The following is a 26174-nucleotide window of genomic DNA, read 5'->3' on the forward strand; positions in this document are numbered from 1 at the left end:
CAGCATAATATAATCAGAGTCCAAATTAAGTTTGATCGCAGGCAGAAAATGATGCTATCACTCGTCGGCTTGGGAAACAGAAGATCAACTGGAACGATATCAAGGATCAGAAATGAAAATTATTCATTAATGGCATTGGTTTTTTGATAATGGGAATGACACAGTTCAGACGGCTTCAAAATAACACTATTAATTAAAAAAAGATGATAGACCTAACAAGGCATAAAAAACACTGGAACCTTTTATTCCGCTCTTGTTAAGGTGAAAACTGACAATGGTTAGGAACACGAGTGAGCGGAAAAGGTCCACATTAAGCTGATCCCTGCTCTTTTAAAGTACAGATTTAAAGGGACTTTGGCCAGAGACGGGCACGGGTCACTCTGTGACGAGCTGTTATTTGTTGTTAATGACTAAACGTATATTGATTGTTTTTGAAAGTTTTGTATGAATTTTTTTAAAAAGTTGCAAAAAATAAATAAACACAAAAAAAAAAAATTGTTGGCTTTAAGACTTCATTAGTAATAGGTCTTCTTTGGAAGGGGTTGGGTTGGATTAGAAAAAAAAGATGAGTGAATAGGAGTAGAGCTGCAGTACTATAGAACGGCCACTATAAAATGGTCGGAGCCATCTGCTTCCGCCACCGACCACTGCATAACTTCCTGCGCCGGAGGACATCATTTGGGCCAGAATGGGACATCATACATTGCATTATATCGCAAGTGTTGTTTTCTAATTACTTTCTAATTACTTGCACCTTTAGGCACGGTGGTAACTTCAGCTGGTTGTGTGCCATGCCACATCTTTGAATGCCCCCCCCCTCCCCATCCCAAGCATAGACCTCTCACAATCCTAAATCAGACATTAAAAAAAAGAAAAGAAAATAGTAAAACTCAGCATTATTTTGATCTTTAGGCCCGGCACATATTAGGCCATCTAGCACACATCAGGCTTCTGGTCAAATCAGGCCATGGCACGCATCCGGCTCCGACAGTCGAGGTCTGTGCCGCGGCGTATACAAGGTCCTGACGCCGGGCAGCGTCAATCCTTTGCATGCAATGCAGCACACAATGTCCTGACATTGTATGTCAGGACCTCGGTGTCAGGATCTTGTATGCGTCCGTGGCACAGACCTTGTGTGCCGGGGCCTGAAGTGGAAAGAAGCCTGTGGGCACGGCAATAGGGGCACCGAAGGGCAAAGGAGAGTTTTCAACTAAACACATTCCTGAGGACACAGATCTAGTTGAAAGTGGTGCACACCCGGGGGAACCAGGACGGGCCGCCTTTCCCTCCGGGTCCCTCTGTGACCACAATCATTACACCACTGCCTCTAGAAAATTCTACAATGTTTCCAAACCGGGAAGAAAATTTATTTAAATTGCGTCCTTTGAATGTCCAGAAGAAGCTTCTTCATGTGGACATCATGTAGGTCTAGGAACATCTCCGGGGAGATCATTGGCCGGTTATGGGTGAACTCTGATCCGTTCGCTCTACAATCCATCAGAATCAGGCACTGGAAATACAGCTTGACTCTATTTGTAGTCACTCTTCTTCTCTATAAGACGCATTGATTATTTCTCAGTTAACCTTTAAGTGTAACATTGAGCCCTGTTCAGTCATGGCAGCCAAATCCACTCATATTGTGGGTCACCTCAACAAAAGGACAACACATTAATCTTTGTACTCCGGTTGCAAAGCTTCTCGCATATTCTACTGGGACACAAAACTGACACACAATACCAGGCGACATCTATCTGATCCCCAATTAAAATATTATCTTTTTCAGCTGTCAATAAGTGCTGACCAGGATCAATAAAGGTGGAAATTCGAAATGACACTTCCTGGCCATGAAGTATTGCAGGGGAAATATACTCCTTGTGTATAGTCAGCGGGAAACGAAAATGTTGGACCCCATCTGTAACCACATGACAGGCAAGCAGAATTTGAGATGGATTGAAAAAAATCAACAATCGAATGATGATTCTTCTGCTTCTGTACCAGGGTCTAATTAACAATGTTAACCTATCTGTATATCGCCGCAGGCATTTACAAAGAAATATTGCTAATATATGAAAAAACAAAAAGATAGGTCCAATAATCTCAAATATTCCATATATGACATAGGCTACCATGGTAGAGACATGAGAATCCCCTAAAAAACGAGGGTGTATAGGATGTATAGGCTCAATAATAACCGTAAATGTTAAAGGAAAGTTGTCCTTAAAGGGGTTGTTTCTTTTTGAAAACCCATTTCCATACACCCTATTAGGGATTTTGAGTTAATAGTGGGGGTTCTTCTGTTCAGGATCCTCATCTATGATCCAGAGTGGAGAGCGGTTAGTAAGAGCGTCTCTCGCTCTGGAGTACCTGTCCTGTCCTGCATTACACAGACAACACATTAATATGGAATGGACACTGTGTAATACTTCATTTCCCCTGTGGTGGCACTGCAGGGAAACTGAACACTAACTGCCAGGTTTCCCTATAGATTACAGATGATCACTGGGGGTCCCAGAAAGGAGACACTTTATGACCGGCTTATTGTGTAGAGACACTTTTAACAAGTAGGGATTGTCCAAAGCGAAAAAAAACCCAGGCCATCAAAGTGTGATTGGTGAAAGAGAAATTGTCACCTCACCTGACTAAAATAATTTTATCCCCATAAAATAACAATTCTTGGGAATCTTTTCTTAAAACTCCAGGTTGTGCTGTTCCTCTGTTATTCCGCTTAGAAATTTATATATAAATTGAGAACTGGGTGTTAGCAGTTGGGTGTGTGTCCCTACACAGACTGAAAATGCCCAATCAGGGCTGACAGAGTGAGACTGTGTAGGGACTCGCCCCTTTGTCAGGGAAATGGCAGCACCCAGTTGTGAATTGTTTTGTGAATTTTTTTATACATTTCTAGGATTTCTAGGAACGCCAAAACTTAGAGTCCTACAATAATATGTTCCAGAATTGTTATATCATGGGGAATACAAGTATTTACTAAAAACAGACATCAGGGGAGGTGACAGGTCCTCTTTAGAGAGGTCCCAGCGTCTTATAGGCTGCAGGCCTTATGTGGCCTGCAGCCTATAGTATTCAATTGTATCTGCGTCCTGAGGAAACACATATACAATTGAATGTGGCAGTTGCTAGTACCAGGGCTCCCCCGATGCTATCGGCGCCACCCGATATGAGGGGGCCAGTGACGCCCGGCCCATAAATGATATGTGCCGGTTGGCGTGGGCCCCCTCATGCCACAGGCCCCGTAGCAGTCGCTATGGCTGCTATAGTGGGCAGGGGGCCTTTAGAGTATGGGGTCCCTGGGCAAATGCCCAGTTTGCTCCCCCGCTAACGCCGACCCTGATATAGAGAATCGAAAATTATATTCACAATGCTTCCTTTTTAAAAGTCAGGGTCATTTGAAGGATATGACATTTAGTTTGGACTCGCCAAGACTATTAGCTCTTCCCAAGACTCAACTGTTATTTCTGTTCCTTTCGTAAGAAGAAAAACTCAATCAGTCTTAACTCCGCCGATCCTATCTTTCTTAATATTATTTTTAAATCATAAGGAGACGAATTGACCTTCAAAAGAGATTTGACTGGCCTTATCCTAAAAGCGAGATCTCTATAACCGAATGTTCCACCTTTCTGTAAGATGTAAAGACGGGATATCAAAGTCAGCAAGTGACTTATAATAATGGATTTCAAAGTCAGAAATCTAATGCAAATCTAAGTATATGCTTATACTCTGCCGAACCTAAGGAGATTAGAAGCATTTTCATAGATTTTATCTGCATAATCTAATATAGGTAAATTTCGGGACATGTTTGGGTAACACAAGCGAGCGGACTATCTGCAAGCAAAACAGATCCGGCTTCATCGTTCCATCTCTCATTACTAAGGTATCACATTTCTAATAAGGCAGAGTTGAAGCATTATTAATTTTCAATATTCATGGAAATCAGCAGCGTCTGATCCCCGTACAATGCCGCTACATCTCTTTCAAACTTACATAACATAATTGATTTTGTCAGAGGCCATTCAGATGCTGTTTGATTTACATCTAGAATCGACTTAATGCTCCAGAACCGCGCAATCTCAATTGTTTAAATATTTCATTTTAAGAGGCTCAATAAACTTGTAACTTCATCAGGAGGCGCCATCCTCGGACTGAAACGGGCTCTGCGGCGTTACCCATTACACCCCAAATTACACTCCTTCCCTATCCGAGACAATGGCATCTGAGCAATGGCCCATTATTCTGGGTTATCGGCGGCAGGCTAATAAAATTCTCATCATAATAGTAAATTGTGTTTCTGAATTTGTTACCTTTCCAACCGGGGTGAATGGTTAAGAGTTATGCAATGCGATTTTTTTATTTTATTTTTCCAACTTTTTGGCAGGGGCATAGCAGGACATGTGCCTCGGGTGCCAGGAGCAAAGGTGTAGCTTAAAGCTCCTGGGCCCCGATTCAAAATCTCTAAGAAGGTTCTCCAACCTACCATGTGCCATTTGTAATACTGGTGTCTTTGTAGGTGGCAGAGAGGCCTTTGGTCCCCTTCGGGTACCAGGTGTCAGTGGTGACTGGTACTTTTGCACCCTTTATAACTACGTCCCTGGCCAGGAAGGGTGCCAACACGCCACCCTGCTTTGGCCAGGGTATGTAGGTACAGAGCTAGAGATGCAAGTCATTTTTTTTGTGCTAGGTGAAAGTAAGCCTAGCTGCGATCATTTTGTTAAACTGTCACCTGTTCTAATTTTTTCTATATTGATTGAACATTGCACAAAGTTTGTAAACCCCAGTGGTGCCCATGTGAGTGTGACTGGGCCTGATACTGCGGTTTCGCCTATTCGAATGAACAGACTTTAGCATGGTTGTACTGCAGTACCAGGCACAGTCACACTTGTATGGACGTCACGGTGGCTGGTACTGCAGTGAAGGGGCCATCAATATCCTGGAAAAACCCCTTTTAAAAATTATTTTCACACCTTTTCTTGTTATAGTTGTGACAACAGGAAATGCCCACCATTACAGCTCCCGGAGGGGTTGTCACCCAGTTATTCCAAACCCTCTCTTGCTAAATTGCTATAGAGTTGTTCTTCCAAAGCCCAGTGAGAGTGGGAGTGATTGGCTGCAGCGGTCAGGTGTATGTAAGGCACGTCATCGCTGCAGGGGAAGTCAACAAGGACCGCCGTGGACCACCAGAGTGGTGTCGCTGGAGCAGCATGGGATGGAACATGTGAGTATTGTTTTAGTTTTTTTTACTTTATTTTAACTTTTTTTGCTTTTAGATTAAAGTGGTTGTCCGGGGATGGGCCATTTTTTAATACTGATGACCTATCCACAGGATAGGTCATCGGTATATGATAGGTGGGATCCGACACCTGGACCCTGCACCGATCAGCTGCTCCCACTGCCTCCGGGCACCAGATGTCCATGCAATTCAAGTGAATAGGAGCAGGGTCAAGTGAGTAGGAGCAGGGTCAAGTGAATAGGAGCAGGGTCAAGTGAATATGAGCAGGGTCAAGTGAATAGGAGCAGAGTTAGGGCATGCCCAGACGTGGCGGAATTCTTCCGCAACTGTCCGCATCAATGCCGCACAGAATCTGCGTTGCAGATTCTGTTGTGGATCTGCCCAAAATGGGGAATAAATTGATGCCGACTAGCAGCTGCGTATTGAGGTGAAAGTACTTCCCTTCTCCCTATCAGTACAGGATAGAGAGAAGGGACGGCACTTTCCCTAGTGAAAGTAAACGAATTTCATACTTACTGACCATTGTCTTGGTGACGCGTTCCTCTTTTGGCATCCAGCCCGACCTCCCTGGATGACGCGGCAGTCCATGTGACCGCTGCAGCCTGTGATTGGCCTGTGATTGGCTGCAGCCGTCACTTAGACTGAAACGTCATCCTGGGAGGCCGGACTGGAGGAAGAAGCAGGGAGTTCTCGGTAAGTATGAACTTCTATTTTTTTTACAGGTTGATGTATATTGTGATCGGTAGTCACTGTCCAGGGTGCAGAAACAGTTACTGCCGATCGCTTAACTCTTTCAGCACCCTGGACAGTGACTATTTACTGACGTCGCCTAGCAACACTCCCGTAATTACGGGAGCCCCATTGACTTCCTCAGTCTGGCTGTAGACCTAGAAATACATAAGTCCAGCCAGAATGAAGAAATTTCATGTTAAAAAACCAATACGCTCCGCAGCACACATAACATGTACATGACAGCTGCGGACTTCATTGCGGAATTTTGAATCTCCATTGAAGTCAATGGAGAAATTCTGCAATGAGTCCGCAACCAGTCCGCCACACGTCCGCAACAACCATTGTATGCTGCGGACACCAAATTCCGCACCGCAGCCTATGCTCCGCAGCGGAATTGTCCGCAACGTGCAAACGAACCCAACCCCAAAGCTGTAGAAGGCAATGGAGAAACGGGTCCGCTGCGGAATTCCAGAGCAAATCCGCTATGTCTGGCCATGCCCTTATAGTTCTGCAGCACGTCTTCCGGCACTGAACACTGTATACAGTGCATAACAACCGGTGCCTGGAGGCAGCCGGAACAGCTGATCAGTGCAGGATCCGGGTGTCGGACCCCCACCGATCATATACTGATGACCTATCCTGTGGATGGGTCATCAGTATGAAAAAATGTCCCGTGCCCAGACAACCACTTATAGAACAATACTTTATTTTCTGTCAAATGCTGCATCAAGACATATGTACAGAGTCCGACGGAGACTCTAAAGCATTGCATTGCCGGTTGCATGAGTCCTAATATTAGGAGGTGTACAAACTTTACTGTTTTTGTCTCTCTTTTGACACTTATATTCCAGATGTGTAGGACCTATATAAAAAGAACCAACCAATCATAAAATTACATGTACTGTGATGGTCGAGGAACATTTTTGATATTTTTGAAAAACCCCTTCTGTAAATTTAGCAAGTTCTAAGGATCTAACGACTGTGGCAAATCAGAGAAAAAAGTCTGATCTAGAGAAATAAATATTCGGCCATGCGATGGACTTGAAAGAAATGTAATATTTTACAATGCAAGATACTGTATCTCCAGGAAATCAGATGCTGGAAATCAAATGTTAAAAGTTTGATGAGGTGAAAAATAAGCATATTAAATATGATTAAATGTGATTGCATTTTAGTGTAAAGACTGCTCTTCCATCACATCTCTGATTATAAAATGCAATCTGGGCCATGAGGTAGAAAAGTGGAATCTGCAGCTAAAAAAAAAATTTAAGTTAAAAATAAAAAAATAAAAACTCTGAGTAATCTGTTCAGTAAAATGCAAAAAAAAACCTTTTTCTATTTACTGAGAGATAACTTAGTGTGACATCATTTATATCAGTGGACAAGTTATCATTTATATCAGTGGACAAGTTATCATTTATATCAGTGGACAAGTTATCATTTATATCAGTGGACAAGTTATCATTTATATCAGTGGACAAGTTAATATTTCATCATTTAATGCCACTTAAATTAATATTTCAGTATTTTAATACCATTTATAGAGGATTTCTTTTTATATCTGGTATATTGTGGTTGTGTCATTTCTGCTTCTTTTTTAATATATGGCTATGATAATAGACTGCCGCATCACAAGATCAAATGGAACAAAACCCTGGGACATAAGATTTTTTTTTCAACCTAAGTATATAAAAAAATATCTATCTATCTATCTATCTATCTATCTATCTATCTATCTATCTATCTATCTATCTATCTATCTATCTATCTATCTATCTATCTATCTATCTATCTATCTATCATCTATCTATCTATCTATCTATCTATCTATCTATCTATATCTATCTATCTATCTATCTATCTATCTATCTATATCTATCTATCTATCTATCTATCTATCTATCTATCTATCTATCTATCTATCTATCTATCTATCTATCTATCTATCTATCTATCTATCTATCTATCTATCTATCTATCTATCTATCTATCTATCTATCTATCTATCTATCTATCTATCTATCTATCTATCTATCTATCTATCTATCTATCTATCTATCTATCTATCTATCTATCTATCTATCTATCTATCTATCTATCTATCTATCTATCTATCTATCTATCTATCTATCTATCTATCTATCTATCTATCTATCTATCTATCATCTATCTATCTATCTATCTATCTATCTATCTATCTATCTATGATGTAACTGTTATCTATCTATCTATCCATCCTTTGCTGGTCTATCTATCTATCTATCTATCTATCTATCTATCTATCTATCTATCTATCTATCTATCTATCTATCTCATATCTATCTATCTATCTATCTATCTATCTATCTATCTATCTATCTATCTATCTATCTATCGATCTATCTCATATCTATCTATCTATCTATCTATCTATCTATCTATCGATCTATCTCATATCTATCTATCTATCTATCTATCTATCTATCTATCTATCTATCTATCTATCTATCTATCTATCTATCTATCTATCTATCTATCATCTATCTATCTATCTATCTATCTATCTATCTATCTATCTATCTATCTATCTATATATCTCATTATCTATCTATCTATCTATCTATCTATCTATCTATCTATCTATCTATCTATCTATCTATCTATCTATTATCTATCTATCTATCTATCTATCTATCTATCTCATTATCTATCTATCTATCTATCTATCTATCTATCTATCTATCTATCTATCTATCTATCTATCTATCTATCTATCTATCTATCTATCTATCTATCTATCTATCTATCTATCTATCTATCTATGATGTAACTGTTATCTATCTATCTATCCATCCTTTGCTGGTCTATCTATCTATCTATCTATCTATCTATCTATCTATCTCATATCTATCTATCTATCTATCTATCTATCTATCTATCTATCTATCTATCTATCTATCGATCTATCTCATATCTATCTATCTATCTATCTATCTATCTATCTATCGATCTATCTCATATCTATCTATCTATCTATCTATCTATCTATCTATCTATCTATCTATCTATCTATCTATCTATCTATCTATCTATCTATCTATCGATCTATCTCATATCTATCTATCTATCTATCTATCTATCTATCTATCTATCTATCTATCTATCTATCTATCTATCTATCTATCTATCTATCTATCTATCTATCTATCTATCTATCTATCTACCTATCAGTGCATCTATTTATCTATCCAGTGTGTGAAGGGGTGGGAAGGGGTTAATATTTTATATGGCCATTTCTATGTATTTTTGGCCTAACAGATGCTGGATTTTCAAAGGTGACAACTACCCTAATGGCCTCTATGACTGTCTACAGGGGATGTCATTTCCATAGGTTCAGTCTTCAATGTATTTCTATTTCTGAACCAGGAAGAACAGGATGAACAGTTCTATGTGTCCTGACCAGATAGTGATTACCATCACTAAGAAATACTACACCTGTGGCTCCCAGAATTATTATTCCTTGTGACTTCCCAGTCAACAGAGCGGTAGCTATCCTAAGACTGTAAGTCATCCACCTCGGAAAAAGTTTCACACCAAAGCAAAATACTTTTTATCGGTTCCAAAGTGGACAATTGATTAAGTTGAAGCCTAGTGAATGCAGCTACCAGGAATGAATCTTTAAATGTTTAAATTGATTTGGAATTGTGGAATTGTGATGATAAAAATGTAACATTCATCTTCAATGGGCAAAAAAAGGCTTTTTCTTCGAGATAAAATAAATGAGACTAGTGACGAGATCAGTAACTCTTCTCTGCTAATTGAACAGTTGGCTTGTAGTCAAGCACCGGCGGTGGCCAGTTAGAGCCCTTGTCCTCCTTCTGCCAGATTTAGCCCTATTAATCCCCTTATGATCAATTACAAAATAATGTTTTATGGCTCAAGAGAGTCATTTTTATGGAAACTATTCTTTAAGAAAATGACTTGTGACAAAATCATCAAAAGATGGGAATAGAGTTTTTAGGAAGATTAATTGTGGGGTTGAAGCTCCTTCGCATTGAACGATTCTAGATCAAAAAGAACCAAAAAGAGCCTGACTTGTGAAAAATGTTTAATGTGACACTTTCTTAACTACAAGTGTTATAATTAGCCCTGGACTTTACATATACTGCATTGTCAGCTATTGTATTAATAGGACGGGTAATTTAGGCTTCGGAGGACCTTGCTTGAAATAATAATTCAGCTTCTTTTGTATTAAACAATGTACATTTCTCTTGACGATAATTCTGCAGCTGTCCTTATTTCCTTTAAAATCACACAAAGTTTTGAAGGGGTTAACTAAAAGGTTGCTCCAAAGACAACAATCGGATGGGGTGTAACTCTGAAACATGCAGCCAGTTCTTGGTTCTGACTTCTTATGTATTCTCTCCTTATATCATATATGTATAGTACAAGAAGCCCACCTGAAGCAGTGTTTGCTCTTACAGAACAATGGATTTGTGGCAGCCTTGTCAGTATGTGGGGGTCACAACAAATTATCAGAAGAGGAAGAAGTGAAAATGAGAGGAGAAGAAAAGAAGGAGAAGAGTGGAGAAAAGAAGAGAAAATAATACGAGAAGAGATTAGATGAAAGGTGAGAAGATGAGAAATGAAAGAAGTTGAAATAGGAGAAAAGGAGAGAGGAAGGAAGGAAGGAAGGAAGGAAGGAAGGAAGGAAGGAAGGAAGGAAGGAAGGAAGGAAAGAAAGAATAGAAAAGAGAGTGGGAGAGAGGAGAATGAAGGAAGGAAGGAAGGTGGGAGAGAGGAGAAAGAAGGAAGGAAGGAAGGGCGAGAAGAGGAGGTAGGAGGAAGAAAATAAAATTAGAGGAGAAGAAAATAGTGGAGGAGAAAGAAAGGGAAGAGAGGAGAAAATAAGAGAAAAGAATACGAGAAGAGATTAGATGAAAGGTTAGAAGAGAAGAAATGAAAGAAGTTGAAATAGGAGAAAAGGAGAGAGAAAGAAAGGAAGGAAGGAAGAGAAGGAGGTAGGAGGAAGAAAAGAAAATTAGAGGAGAAGAAAAGAGTGGAGGAGAAAGAAAGGGAAGAGAGGAGAAAATAAGAGAAAAGAATACGAGAAGAGATTAGATGAAAGGTTAGAAGAGAAGAAATGAAAGAAGTTGAAATAGGAGAAAAGGAGAGAGGAAGAAAGAAAGGAAGGAAGGAAGGAAGAGAAGGAGGTAGGAGGAAGAAAAGAAAATTAGAGGAGAAGAAAAGAGTGGAGGAGAAAGAAAGGTAAGAGAGGAGAAAAGAAGAGAAAATAATACGGGAAGAGATTAGATGAAAGGTGAAAAGAGGAGAATTGGAAGAAGTTGAAATAGGAGAAAAAGGAGAGAGTGGAAGAAATGAAGGAAGGAAGGAAGAGAGGTTGGGATAGAGGAGAAGGAAGGAAGGAAAAGAGTGTGGGAGAGAGGAGAAGGAGGGAAGGAAGGTGGGAGAGAGGAGAAGGAAGGAAGGAAGGAAGGAAGGAAGGAAGGAAGGAAGGAAGGAAGGAAGGAAGGAAGGAAGGAAGGAAGGAAGGAAGGAAGGAAGGAAGGAAGGAAGGAAAGGAGGTGGGAGGATGGAAGGAAGGAAGAAAAAGAGAGTGGGAGAGAGGAGAAGGAGGGAAGGAAGGAAAGAAGGAAGTGAGGGTGGGAGAGAGGAGAAGGAAGGAAGGAAGGATGGAAGGAAGAAAGGAAGGGAGGAAAGAAGGAAGGAAGGAAGAGAAGGAAGTAGGAGGGAGAAAAGAAAATTATAGAAGAAAAGAGTGGAGGAGAAAGAAACGGAAGGGAGGAGAAAAGAAGAGAAAAGAATAGGGGAAGAGATTAGATGAAAGGTGACAAGAGGAGAAATGAAAGAAGTTGTAATAGGAGAAAAGGAGAGAGTGGAAGGAAGGGAGGAAGGGAAGAAGGATTGGAGCGTGGGAGAGAGGAGAAGGAAGGTATGAAGGAAGGAAGTTGGGAGAGAGGAGAAGGAAGGAAAGAAAGGAAAAGAAGGAGGTAGGAGGAAGAAAAGAAAATTAGAGGAGAAGAAAAGAGTGGAAGAGAAAGAAATCGAAGAGAGGAGAAAAGAAAAGAATACGAGAAGAGATTAGATGAAAGGTGAAAAGAGGAGAAATGAAAGAAGTTGAAATAAGAGAAAAGGAAAGAGAGGAAGGAAGGAAGAGCGGGTGGGATAGAGGAGAAGGAAGGAAGAAAGAAAAAGAGGGTGGGAGATAGGAGAAGGAAGGAAGGTGGGGTAGAGGAGACGGATGGAAAGAAGAGAAGGAGAGAACGAAGGAAGGAAAAGAGGGTGGGAGAGAGGAGAACAAGGGATTGAAGGAAGGTGGAGGATTAGGAGAAGGAAAGAAAGGAGGTGGGAGGAAGGAAGGAAGGAAGGAAGAGAGGGAGGGAGAGAGAGGAGAAGGAAGAAAGAAAGAAAGAAAGAAAGAAAGAAAGAAAGAAAGAAAGAAAGAAAGAAAGAAAGAAAGAAAGAAAGAAAAAATAACTAAACTGACTATATTTAGGATTAAGATGTATTTAAAATATACATAAATTAAATGATGGAGAAGAAAGGTTAGAATGGGAGGAGAGGTGAAAAGAGTTGAGGAGAACAGATGAGAGGAGAGAAAAGAAACACAACGGATGAAGGAGGAGAAGGAGAAGAAAAGAGAAACAGAGGAAGGAAGGAAGAGAGGAAGGAAGGAAGTGAGGGATGGATAAAGGAAAGGGATGTGATTATATATAAGATAGGATGTGTTTACACACATTTTAAACACAGGGATTTCAATGTAGATCTTCTGCTAATTCTCCTTCAGACACCCAAAGATGTAAAAATCATTGTCCTAAAATAACCAACATTAGATATAATCATTACCAATGTGGTTCTAACAACATGCCGTCCATTTCGGCTTACAACTCTCAAGTTAAAGGAACAAAACTGATACATTGTGTTATGTCAGTGCAGGGCCTGAGGGGGCGGAGCATGACACAAGGATCCAATCAACATCAAAGATAGATTTCCATTCTCTGCCCTTTGCACTGGCACAGCACAGTGTATCACTTTTGGCAGGAGTTTTCCTTTAATCTCTGTGACATCTGTCATTCTGAATGGTCAGCTCATAGTTATTGTGTAGCTCAGCACATAAGAGTTGAGTAGCTCAGTTTTGGCTGGGAATACTGATACTGCGATACCTCAGTGGTCCTTCTGAGGAGTCACATCACTCTCAATGACCAGAGATTTTAGCATTTAACCAATGCAGTGCCACCAAAGCAACAAATATTGATATCAGTTTCTCTAGCAAAAAAAAAATCACACATAATGCAGGGTCTTTTTCTTCTTGTCTTTTCGCAGATGTCAAGGTGGCTACAAAAAAATTACTTCTTAGCATTTATTAATACCTAGTTGACCCACAAAGGGACCGCACCAGCGTTCTCAGTCTTTAATTCAAAAACCATTAGACGGTTTTGCTTGGCAGACCAGATCTAAATATTCTTAAAGGGGTGGTTTAATTTAATCAATACCTTAACAAGCCCCCTTTTAAAACGATGATCTGCCAAATTCAGCGGGAAGCGTGGCCGCATCTGATTTGGTTCAGAACCGGGTGATAATCATGAAAATTACTTTGCATATTTAATCACTGTGAAAACATGAGGACAAACTTCTTTCTGGAGATTACCTTAAAAAATGAGGAGGGGGTGCTTCCGGCAGTCACAACAGATATAGCAGATACGACTTTGATTTCTATAAAAAGGTTTATTTTAAATTTAGATATTTTCAGCTTCAAAGAGAATCCGATGTAGCGATTTTAGAATCTTTTTTTTTTTTTTTTTTTTTTTTTACAGATGCCAAAAAGCTTGAAATAAACCTGAAATATTTATTGCTACCCATTTTGCATGTTGATGTATAAAGCTGCAGTTCATATATCACACAACACAGTGAACGTGTAAAGAGTGATCAGCCCAGGATTGAAGACTACAAGATATTTATCTAAAATAAAAAAAAATTCTTATCATAGCGACATAAAGAAATAAAGAAAAAAAAAACAGGAATTTAATCCAAAAAACATAAATACATAACGGATCAGGCATTATGTTTGGCACATATATCTGGGATAACATCATTGGTGCTGCTATAGGGGATGCAGATGTTGTACTTTCAACCGTGTCTGGTGGCCCCCCCTGACACAAAAGAGGACAGCAGTGAGTGTTAAAGTTGTGGGACCCTGATTCAGGATTATACCCCCAGTTGTAAATTATATGAATATTACAAGTCACTGAGGGCCATACGAATCATGGCCATGCATATATACAGGTCCTCAAACAACAAGGTGATTTCTATTGTAGAGGAAGTATATGTTACTTAATAATTGATATGAATACTTTCTAAAAGAGTTTCTGCAGAATCCGGGGCATGCAGTATGAAGTTCTGGAGCGGCAGGGGGACTGAGATGATGGAGAGCTGGTATGTTGTAGATAATGTCACTGTACCCTGTGTAATTGTATGTCATCACTGAACTATCAATATATCAGTTCTATTATTATTCATTATACATAATATTTATTGTGTGACCTTCTCACGTACCAAATACTGTGTGCAATCCTGATACAGGTATATTTATAATATATGCATAAAATATATACAAGATAGATAGATAGATAGATAGATAGATAGATAGATAGATAGATAGATAGATAGATAGATAGATAGATAGATAGATAGATAGATAGATAGATAGATAGATAGATAGATAGATAGATAGATATGAGTTAGATAGTTAGATAGATAGAGAGAGAGATAGAGAGAGATAGATAGATAGATAGATAGATAGATAGATAGATAGATAGATAGATAGATAGATAGATAGATAGATAGATAGATAGATAGATAGATAGATAGATAGATAGATAGAATGTTGATATATAAAAAGATAGAATATATATATATATATATATATATATATATATATATATATAAAATATGACAGTATATGGTATATATTAGCTACATATATCAATCTATCCCTATATATCTATATCATATACATCTATTTATAGCTATTATATAGCCTACTTTTATATTTTAGAATGATATAAAATAACTCCTATCAAACAAAAAAATGTATACTATATCTAATAACATTCCAGTTGCTGGAACCAATCTAACACACGAAGATTATTTGTATCCTATTTTTCGGCCATTATGAGTCAAGCCACACCCACTTTCCTTAAAGCATGCCCACTCTTTCCCCGGGTACAGTGCTCACGCCGGTCTTTGGTGGCCTTGTCCTCCGCTCTCTCAGGCTGACCTCCCTTTACACACTGTATTGTCCATTAACAATTATTTTCTTGTATTTATTTTAATGCATCTTTTCCTGGCTTCTTACGTAGATGAGTAAAATAAAAGCTTCTGAGCCGTCTTGGCCGATCCTTGGCTTATACACATTATATATATGTATATTGTTTGTACTTCTTATAAACTGCTGTGCATAACAATAGGCAGATCAAGGACAGTCAATCCACATCCCATACGGCGTTCTTGACCTTTGACTCCCAGCTCTTTGCCTATATCCTATTTACTATGTGTGCCTATCGGATATGACAAACACACTCATGTATATTGTACTGCAAGAACAGACGCATTAATATCAATGAAAAACATTTTAATCTAAGGGCCATTATATGAAAAAATATACAATTTCTGCTGCTGGGAAAAGAACAATGAGATTATGGCCAAGACTAAGGAAGATGTCTTGTAAAATATCTAGATAAACTGTAATGCTACATTATTATACACAGTCGAGTCCCATTATTCTGAGCAGCAGCGAATATCAAGAGTAACCGCCGTGTGCAGCACGGACATCAGTAGACAGGCTGGGAGTGATCAATAAGGTGCTGGTCGGGGGTCTCCGGTATCTGGGCCATGTTGACTGCAGTAGATCCCACATTTACTGGAGGGTGCGTGGGGGAGAATCCATAGAAAGAGCAAGACGATCGAGGTCCCACAGATTCTCAATCGGGTTCAAGTCTGGAGAATTCGGGGGCCAGGGAAGTAATTGGAGGTCTTGGTCGGGCTCTTCCAACCACTGTCGGACATTTCTAGCCGGGTGACATGTCGCATTGTCTTGCTGGAAGATTCCATCTGCCCCAGGGAAGACAAACAGCATGTATGGTGGGGGGACATTATCTGCAACGATGGATTCATACCCAAGTCGGTTCAAAGCCTTCCACATGGATGAGTGACCCAGAGAATGGCATGAAAGAATCCCCAGACCATAACGCTGCCGCCACCGGCTTGTGTTCTTCCAGCAATGGTTGCAGGGTGTTTGTCCTCAGATGTTTCTCATTCTGACACGCCAATGTCTATCTATTCCATGAAGCAGAAAACGTGACTCATTGGAGAAGACAACCTGTGCCGATCATCGGTGGTCCAATTCCGATACTGCCGTGCAAATTTAAGCCTTTTTTTGCGATTCACCTTTGTTACATAGGAGCAATGACCATCCGTCGGCTATGGAGCCGCATACGCAGTCGGGTTCCCTGAACTGTTGTGTTAGACCCCCGCCTGGTCACCCCCTGGTTGATATTCACGGTGAGCGGCTCCACTGTAGTGTGTCGCTCGGCCCTCGCGCAGCTTCATCGCCAACTTTCACCTCTTACATCAATGCCACTTGGTGATCCACAGTTTCCACCTCGGTTATTCCCAATGCTGCCATTTGTCCACCCACGATACACGGTCACCCCAGCAGCACGCGAACAGTTTATAAAGTGCGCTGTGTGAGAAATACCGACACCCCGGCCCGAAAGCCGATAATCATCACTCTTTACAACGCTGATAAATCGCCCCTTTTACCAAGGGAACAATATGTGATCAGACAGCCAATCGCACACCTTATATACCCACCAAGCCACGACACATCACTTCCTTCATGGGCTGCGCGCTGCCGACGTCTAATGCAGGAGGTGATCATAATAATGGGACTCCACTGTGTAAATGCCTTGTGTATGATAACCTGGTGCGGAGTGCGTGGCTTTTCCATAGCCGGCTAAGGCTTGTCCTGATGTGAGGGGGTCTCAAAAGAGATGAGCGAATCTGTTCTAAACAAATCGAGTTCAGTCCGAATTTTCCAAAAGTTCAACCGAATCGGACTCTAATTTGAGCCGACAATTTATTGTCACTATGTATAAGAAACGTTTACAATAGAACCAATCTATTTATGCAGCGTAATTGTAGCAGAGCTGAATTTGTCAAAGTAGCAGAGACAACTTTTCACAGCATAATAACACAATACAAAAATACTGTATACACATCACACAAAATACTGATACATTTTGTAAACCCTATACATTAGTATTTTGGTTTCAGTTTTAAATTATTTTAGGTTTCCATTCATAGGTAAGCTACAACGCATCTACAAAGTTACACAACATTTTATGCAGTTTTTTTTACTGTAAAAGTTGAGTTCTCCTTTAACTGAATTCAGTAGTTGTAAAAGTCAAACCTGACACTTTGGGATATCACCATGAATATCAAATATGTACACAAACTCAGCTCTGCTTCATTTGTAGCCTTTAACAGTCCGGCATAGTTTCAGAAAGCAAATGCTGCCGCCTGATTGGTTTACATGTTGCACGGCAGTTTTCAATAAGCTTCATAGTTTGTATATATTCTCATAGAGATCTGATCTGAAGGGACTACTCTGTGTGACAAAAAATACCATACTACAGTCCAATATGGCGACGACCGAAGTTGAATGGGCAACCATGTATAAAATGGCCACGCCAAGTCCTCTAGAGTAGGATCCACTATTTCTAGCGCCTTTCCGCTCTGGCTCATAGAGGGAGCTACCAAGCAAGTTGTATGGGCAAGGGTTGACAAGATAGGACATCCTCTTTAAAGGGGTTGTCCACTACTGGACAACTGATGACCTATCCACTGGATTAGGTCATCAGAATATGATCGGTGCAGGTTCGACACCCGGACCCTGCACCGATCAACTGTTCCGACTGCCTGCGGGCACCTTATGTCATTGCACAGTATGCAATGTACGGAGCAGGAAGCACTTGGCTCCGTACATTGCATAGCGGCTGCACTGCAGAACTGCAGCTCTGCTCCTATTCACTTGAATACTGCAGCTCGGCCGCTATTCCATGACCGAACCCCATCTGCTTCTGGCATGGACGATTGGTGCCCGGAGGCAGCCGGAGCGGCTGATGGATGTGGGGTCCAGGTGTCAGAGCCCCACAGATCATATACTAATGACCTATCTGATGGATAGGTCATCAGTTGTCCGGTAGTGGACAACCCCTTTAAGCTTTTCAGTGGTATCACTGTGGTCATCATTGATTTCATTCTACTAACTAAGAAATTTGCCGTTCGGTGGGAAGGGAGTCAAAAACATCTCCGCGGATCATTGTTCCCCCCATGTCAAAGGCAGATGCAGAAACAACTAAAACAACTCTACATAGTAAGTAACCCATCAAACAGCTCTTCATATCTCAGCTACCTGGACCCCAATGAGTGTGACATAATGTGTGGGCGTTATATTTGGTTTAACTGAAGTCGTACCCGAACTTTTAACATTTAAGTGAAGTTAAAGGGATCGTCTACTTTGAACCAACTCCCGATGATAAGCTGATCATGGGTGATCTCCAGCCTGGGAGAGAACCTAGTAGCAAGTATTCAATTTCCCTGCAGTGCCACCACAGGTGAGAAGAAGTATTACACAATTCCTATTAAAATCAATGGGTTGCATTGATGTGCCGGGTCCTCCAGAGCGAGAGATGCTCTTTGTAACTGGTTTATGGACGATGGTCCTAAATGGGGGGACCCCTTCTCTATTACCTCTGCAGAAGGCTATTTTAAAATGAGTTTTCTACAGCAAACAACCTTTTTCCGCTTTACTAGAAGGCTGGAATAGGATGGAAGACTGAGTCGGGCATTGACACTATTTAGCTTGTCTTCCAACAACCAGGAGATGATTAGATACAAGTCTATAATGGTAACTATTTATCTGTGAAGATGACTCTGCAAAGCTGAGAGCCTCGGAACATATGCACGGAACAGATAATTTTATTTACTGCTTACGATACGATGAAGGAGCAGCTGATTGACAGGGCAATTTGTCACTCAAACCGGACGAATTTTCAAGAATCCTCCTCTGTCTTCTGTTCTCCAGAATAAGCGCGGGTCCCCTTTAATTGTACGGTGGAGGTGAACACATTACAGGTGACTCACTCGTCTTCGCCGCCACCTCCCTCCGGACGAACGTGTTTTATTTTCGTTATCTATACATTAAACTAATCAGAAAAAGTAAAATTGCAGAAAAAATAGCTCGCCAAGCTGCGCGCGTGGGAGGGTGGGTGTAAATTTGTTACTGAGCTTTCGTGCCTCTGTTTTTATTACAAAGCTGAAATTATACTTCCCGGTCTCAACACAGGTCTTAGCATTGACACCTCACGTTGCGTTCCTGAAAGCAAGGCTTTTATAACAACCCCCTCCTTCCGTCCTTAGCCACTTCAGGTTATTTCTTTGCTAAAACCTGAATTATGAAAATTGGTTGTCATTTATACAGAGTGGCTGTGTAAAAGATTACTGAACGCTAAAAGAAAACTTTCTCTCCTTTTTCCCCCCTTGTATTTTCACCACTTTCCAGTAAAAAGCTAATTCAGAATAACTCCATTTAACAGCTATTTTATGCTGAAATACAGGGCCCGGTGGGGAGTCTTTTAGGGACTTTAAAATCTCTTTATTTATAAATGATTCACGCTGCATTTACAGAAAAACCTACAATTAGTGTGGGTAGCACAGACTATCCCCGGGGACAAGTAAAAAAAACAATAAATATGTATACATTTTTATACATACCTTACACGTATATATTGTACGCTAGTTCAAGCTGACGGCGGGGAACTGAGCAAAATGAAAGAATATGTCGTATGTGAAACAAGATAGATAGATAGATAGATAGATAGACAGATATGAGAGCTACATGTCAATATCCTATCTATCTATCTATCTATCATCTATCTATCTATCTATATATCTATCTATCTATCTAATATCTATCTATCTATCTATCTATATATCTATCTATCTATCTAATATCTATCTATCTATCTATCTATCTATCTATCTATCTATCTATCTATCTATCTATCTATCTATCTATCTATCTATCTATCTATCTATCTATCTCATATCTATCTATCTATCTATCTATCTATCTATCTATCTATCTATCTATCTATCTATCTATCTATCTATCTATCTATCTATCTATCTATCTATCTATCTATCTATCTATCTATCTATCTATCTATCTATCTATCTATCTCTCATATCTATCTATCTATCTATCTATCTATCTATCTATCTATCTATCTATCTATCTATCTATCTATCTATCTATCTATCTATCTATCTATCTATCTATCTATCTATCTATCTCATATCTATCTATCTATCTATCTATCTATCTCTCATATCTATCTATCTATCTATCTATCATCTATCTATCTATCTATCTATCTATCTATCTATCTATCTATCTATCTATCTATCTATCTATCTATCTATCTATCTATCTATCTATCTATCTATCTCATATCTATCTATCTATCTATCTATCTATCTATCTATCTATCTATCTATCTATCTATCTATCTATCTATCTATCTATCTATCTATCCATCCATCCATCCATCCATCCATCCATCCATCCATCCATCCATCCATCCATCTATCTATCTATCTATCTATCTATCTATCTATCTATCTATCTATCTATCTATCTATCTATCTATCTATCTATCTATCTAGATCTTTCGTGTATAATTCTCTATTCAATGTATTTATCTAAGATATCTTCTTGTCCTGGAATAATGAAATGCTGACACTTTCTCTGCTCCGCTCTTCCCCTTTGTTAATCGGCCTTTGGATCCCAGGGGAGAAATAAATCACAATTCCCAACTTTGTCTACATCTCTTGTTCCTTTCCAAGTAAGAAGCAGCTTCTCAGTGTCTCTGCTCCGGCCAGCGTCTGAACACCACGGTGAGATTATGGAGCCAACTATGATATAGTGCAATTAATTAATCTGCGCCGGTTTATCACAACACGCACCGCCAAAAAACATTAATTTGATAAAACTTGAAGTGTGAAAATGAGTTGTCCGTGATCCAGGATAAAGAATGACTGCAGGATAAAGTGACGGTACAGTCATCCCTCAGGGGGACATCCTCTCTGGAGGAGAAACAAAATGGTTGGCTTCAAAATCGCCTGCGGTAAAATGGCGTACGTTATTGCACCGCGGTGTTACTGGATCCCTGAGCCCCTATTCAAACTGGATACCAGGGCCCCTCATTCGCATATCACTTGCAGTACTGTGCAGTTCTCTATTGTATCGAAGCTCCTGGGGCCCAATGTAAAATGTGTAACGGGTCCTCATCTACCATGTGCCATTTACCACACTGGTGTCTTCTAATGTGGCAGAGGGGCATTTGGGCCCCTCAGGCACCGGAGCCTGGGTGTGACTGCTATCGCTGAATTCCCTATAACTACCACCCTGTACATTGTCCTTTTTGGAGGCTCTTTACATTGTTTTCTATAGAACAAGAAAGTTTATTGATCTTGTGAATTTTCCTTACTGTTTCTTTTCTTTTTCCTATATTTAGGCACAGATGCACGGTAGCACGGGATACAGGATACAGGCAGCAGGAACGGGTAACACTGGGAACTGGAAAACTCTAGGAGACCATTTGCAATGACAAACTTTAGGTAACACAACAACGCTCAGGCAATGTACAAGAGGGCGGAGCCCCTTTTATAGTCCATCAGCATTCTCGGCTAATTGCAGATCTTTTGCAACTGTGCGCGCACTGGCCCTTCAAGGCCTTGCACGTGCCGGGGCACACGCCCTGCGAGAGACAGTGTCCGGACCAGGAATTGAGTGCCGGCGTCTCTCAGGAGGGAGATGCCGCTGATAACTCACACGTCCATGGCCGCGGGCGTCAGAGGGTAAGTCAGGACGACGGTCCGCGGCCACAGACGTTACACTTAGGTAAGGAACTAATCTATAAACTTAAATGCCCCCAACGCACACAGTGCCCCCATAATGTTAGCCACAATGCCTCCATGGAGTGTTAGTCACAGCTCCGCCCAGAGAAGTGCTAACCCCTGTGCCCCATAGCAGTGTCATGCCTCAGACCTCCATATGTACCATCCTCAGTGCCCCATGAGTGCCAGCCATAATGCCTCCCATGAGTACGAACCTTAGTGCCCCATAAGTAACAGCTATAATGCCTCCCATGAATATTAGCCCCAGTGCCCCATAAGTACCAGCCACAATGCCTCCCATGAATATTAGCCCCAGTGTCCCATAAGTGCCAGCCATAATGCCCCCCATGATCACCAGTTTCAAAGTCCACATGAGGGACAGAAGTTATTTTTCTTATCGCTTCTGTATTTTCTGATTTCCCATACACATCGCTCTATCGAGGGGACGGTGTCAAAACGGCAAGGTTCACACCCCCTTGCACTTGACTGTCAAAGTCCTCATTCGCATATCGGGTGCCACAACTAATCTCACCGGTATCTGAGGAACGGTGGGGGCTAGAAGTAAAAAAAAAAAAAAGCACTAGAATCTGTGAGGTGTCGGCAATCGGACTCAGATGTCAAGTGCAATTTTTTGGGCAGGTAACTGGTCTTTTTTTTTAAACTGAAAATGCCATCTGAGGCCACTGTTGTAGTCAATCCCCTCCCTCTATACTGTCCTTATAGTAAAGACAGTATATAGGAAATATTCGGAAGACAATTTAATTATTTCAAACCCGTCTTATGATAATCAGCGATCCAAAAACTCTGACCCGTGATCTGACCCAAACCACGCCCTTTCAATGTCGAAGCCTAGAAAAAAAATCTTCAATGGTGGGCGACTATTTTAGTATTTGCTCCGGGACTGTACGCTTTACGACTTCCATCCTGTCTGAGAAATAAGCTGTGAGAATTGATCCGGTGACAGTAATGTTCAATTGATGAAAACTTTGACGAAGTCTATTTTTTTTTCCCCCTCGTTCTAAATCCCTAATACTAAAAAACAATGTCACAATTTAATGTAATATCATGTCTGATGCATATTCATGAAATAAAAATCTTGGCAGTGACACAAGGAATGGGGATGAAGTGTTTGGCAGACTGCGTCACGTTTCCAGACCAGCGGATTTTTTGATTAAAGTCCCTTATCCGTGATATCATGCATATCCACTCTCTGATTAAAGTGATCTGGGTCTGACACTCACAATGTCAGCGCGCACCGAGACCCTTCACACAAGACATGGCTGGAATATATATTGTCCTGGAATATAAGACAAACAATAAGGGCGAGCCCGGCCGCCTGATCCTGTCTCCCGACCCCTCTGCTACTTTCTTGTCAGCATGTATATATGGGGGGGGGGCGGTGTATATATAGTGGGTATTTAGCGGTAGCGGCCGTGTATAATGACACCAAGATTCCTTTTTCATTTCAAAATTATCCCCTGGATTTCTGTTTTATTGCATTTTTCCCTTCAAAGCGTTAATACGCGGCGGCATCTTAATCATTGACTCTTTGGGGAGTTTTCCCCTGAACAATTAAAGTGCATCTCTTCAGTGTGGCTGGAGCGCAGGCTGAGGACTGGAGGGTGGCGAATTAATCTTACTGGCCCAGATACAAAGCTGTCAGGTGGAACCCAAGCATTTTATACATGAAGGCTGGAAATGGAAATATACTAATGAAGGGATAGACAAAGGATCTTACTGAGAGGGGGGCATATACCCAGGGGCATTGATACTATTAATGGGGTACAACTGGAGACTTGTAAAATAAAAAATACAACCATGTCAGCTGTTTTTTTTACTTAGGTCTTTTACCTGGGCTGCAAATTTGCCACGTTCTGCATTAAGGCCAGAGTTGGGGATGTACAGAACTGGATAGATTTGTCATTCAGGACCCTAGGAAAGCTGGGTGACAACCAACCCCTGCGGACATGGTCCGAGTTTTGGCTCCAGAATGGTGGAGAATGGGATCGGAGTAGTTTGCGGCTGTAGAATAATTGGCACCAGAAAGTTTGGTTTGAGGATTTCAAGAAACATCCCTCCTAAGTGTCCTAGAGCCACATGTGTTGCTGGACTGCAGGCATTAAATGGGCACTACTTCTTTTGGGTAAAGTACGGCATTCTCTGGGCACTGTTTGAAACGAGAAGTAATATGTGGGCAGTGTATGGCTCTATTAAGACAAATTATGGCACTCTTTGTACATTGTTTGGCACTATGTTGGCATATTATGGCAGTATGTGGGCACTATATGGCTCTGTGGGCAACATATGTCCCTCTCGGAGCACGGTTTAGCTCTATGCGGGCGAAATACGGCACTGCAAGCTTTATGTGAGCACAGTGTGGCACTATCTGGACTAATTATGGTACTCTGGGCAGCGTAGCCTACATCTTGCATCTGGACAATGTATGGCACTAAATGGGCATTCTATGCCAATTAAAGAGCACCTCTCCTGACATGTCTATTTTAGTAAATACTTGTATTCCCCATGAAATAACCATTCTGGAACATGTTTTCTTAGAACTCTACATTGCACCGTTCCTCTGTTATTCCTCCTAGAAACGTGTGAATTAATTGACAAGTGGGTGTTACCAGTCCTTTGTCAAAGGGGCGTGTCCCTACACAGTCTGAGACTGTCAGCACTGATTGGACAGTGTCAGTCTCTGTAGGGACACACCCCCAACTAGTAACACGCAATTGTCAATTTATTCTTACATTTCTAGGAGGAATAATAGAGGCACGACAGAGTTCTAAGAAAAGATGCTCCAGAATTCTTATTTCACGGGGAATATAATTATTTACTAAAACAGAAATTTCAGGAGAGGTGACATGTCTTAGTCTTTTTTTATATGCCACAGCCTACTTGCTGTCCATGGGCATCCCTGGCACAGTATACAGAATATATATTTAGTAATGGCTATATCATGTCATGTCACATACCACACGTCAGCACATATTAATGCTAGGAACATGACAATAAGTTCAGTGTCGGCACAGTCATCTCAATACAGTAGAGCAATTGTCTGATGGTATCCTGTCCACCTGAACCAGACTCTCTACATTGCTGAATCCACGTCATGAAGAATTCAGAAAGTTCTGTGGGCAAAGGGGAAATCCTACCCAATTCAAGACCGGTGCTCCTAGTAAAATGTCCACGACAGAGCCCCTGTACACACTACTGACAGAGGAGAAGTGGATTTCTATATGAAATAAATATTATTCATCCAACTTGTTGCCTCATTAATATTTATAATGGTTTGTCCTACCGGTGGGGTATGGGTTTGGACGGAATCCAGTTATACACATCTGTAGCGCTCAAGGGCTAATGATCTCATTACTGCTGTGTCTTCTTCTTGTGCGGCAGGTAAGTCAGGAGACATGATTGATCCACTTAAAGGTTCAATGTGCAGTGATGCTGTAGGGGATGAATTCTTACTTCAAAAGTAGGAGTCACATTTTCTGTACCCCAAATGTCAGTGTGCCATTCTTCTGGAACCTCATATGTCATGGCTCTGGGTCCACAAACGTTAATGTCATATTGTTCTGAGACCTCAAAGGTCAGTGTGTCATTATTCCGTGGCCCCAAGTGTCAGTGTATCATTATTTTGTGGCCCCAAGTGTCAGTGTCATTATCCTTTACCCCAAGTGTCAGTGTGTCATTATCCTGTCCCCCAAGTGTCATTGTCCTTTACCCCAAGTGTCAGTGTCATTATCCTGTCCCCCAAGTGTCAGTGTGTCATTATCCTGTACCCCAAGTGTCAGTGTATCATTATCCTGTACCCCAAGTGTCAGTGTCATTATCCTTTACCCCAAGTGTCAGTGTATCATTATCCTGTGCCCGTCATTATCCTGTACCCCAAGTGTCAGTGTATCATTATCCTGTGCCCGTCATTATCCTGTACCCCAAGTGTCAGTGTATCATTATCCTGTACCCCAAGTGTCAGTGTCATTATCCTTTACCCCAAGTGTCAGTGTCATTATCCTTTACCCCAAGTGTTAGTGTATCATTATCCTGTGCCCGTCATTATCCTGTACCCCAAGTGCCAGTGTGTCATTATCCTGTACCCCAAGTGTCAGTGTCATTATCCTTTAACCCAAGTGTCAGTGTATCATTATCCTTTACCCCAAGTGTCAGTGTGTCA

General features: G+C 40.8%; 1 long non-coding RNA gene across 4 annotated transcripts in view; it reads left to right on the top strand.

Moving 5' to 3' along the window:
- Positions 1 to 24483, top strand: part of LOC142664761 (uncharacterized) — a 53050-nt gene extending 28567 nt beyond the window's left edge. Inside the window, exons 3-7 of one of the 4 annotated variants that reach the window (XR_012851371.1) lie at positions 9380 to 9515; positions 10400 to 10583; positions 13789 to 14407; positions 20890 to 20995; positions 21616 to 24483. This is a non-coding gene — a long non-coding RNA (uncharacterized LOC142664761). The remainder of the gene's footprint in view (positions 1 to 9379; positions 9516 to 10399; positions 10584 to 13788; positions 14408 to 20889; positions 20996 to 21615) is intronic. The other 3 variants (XR_012851368.1, XR_012851369.1, XR_012851370.1) reach the window with 3 other exon arrangements.
- Positions 24484 to 26174: the final 1691 nt, after the last annotated feature.

This window comes from Rhinoderma darwinii, chromosome 12 (genome assembly GCF_050947455.1).
Source record: "Rhinoderma darwinii isolate aRhiDar2 chromosome 12, aRhiDar2.hap1, whole genome shotgun sequence".
NCBI lineage: Eukaryota > Metazoa > Chordata > Amphibia > Anura > Rhinodermatidae > Rhinoderma > Rhinoderma darwinii.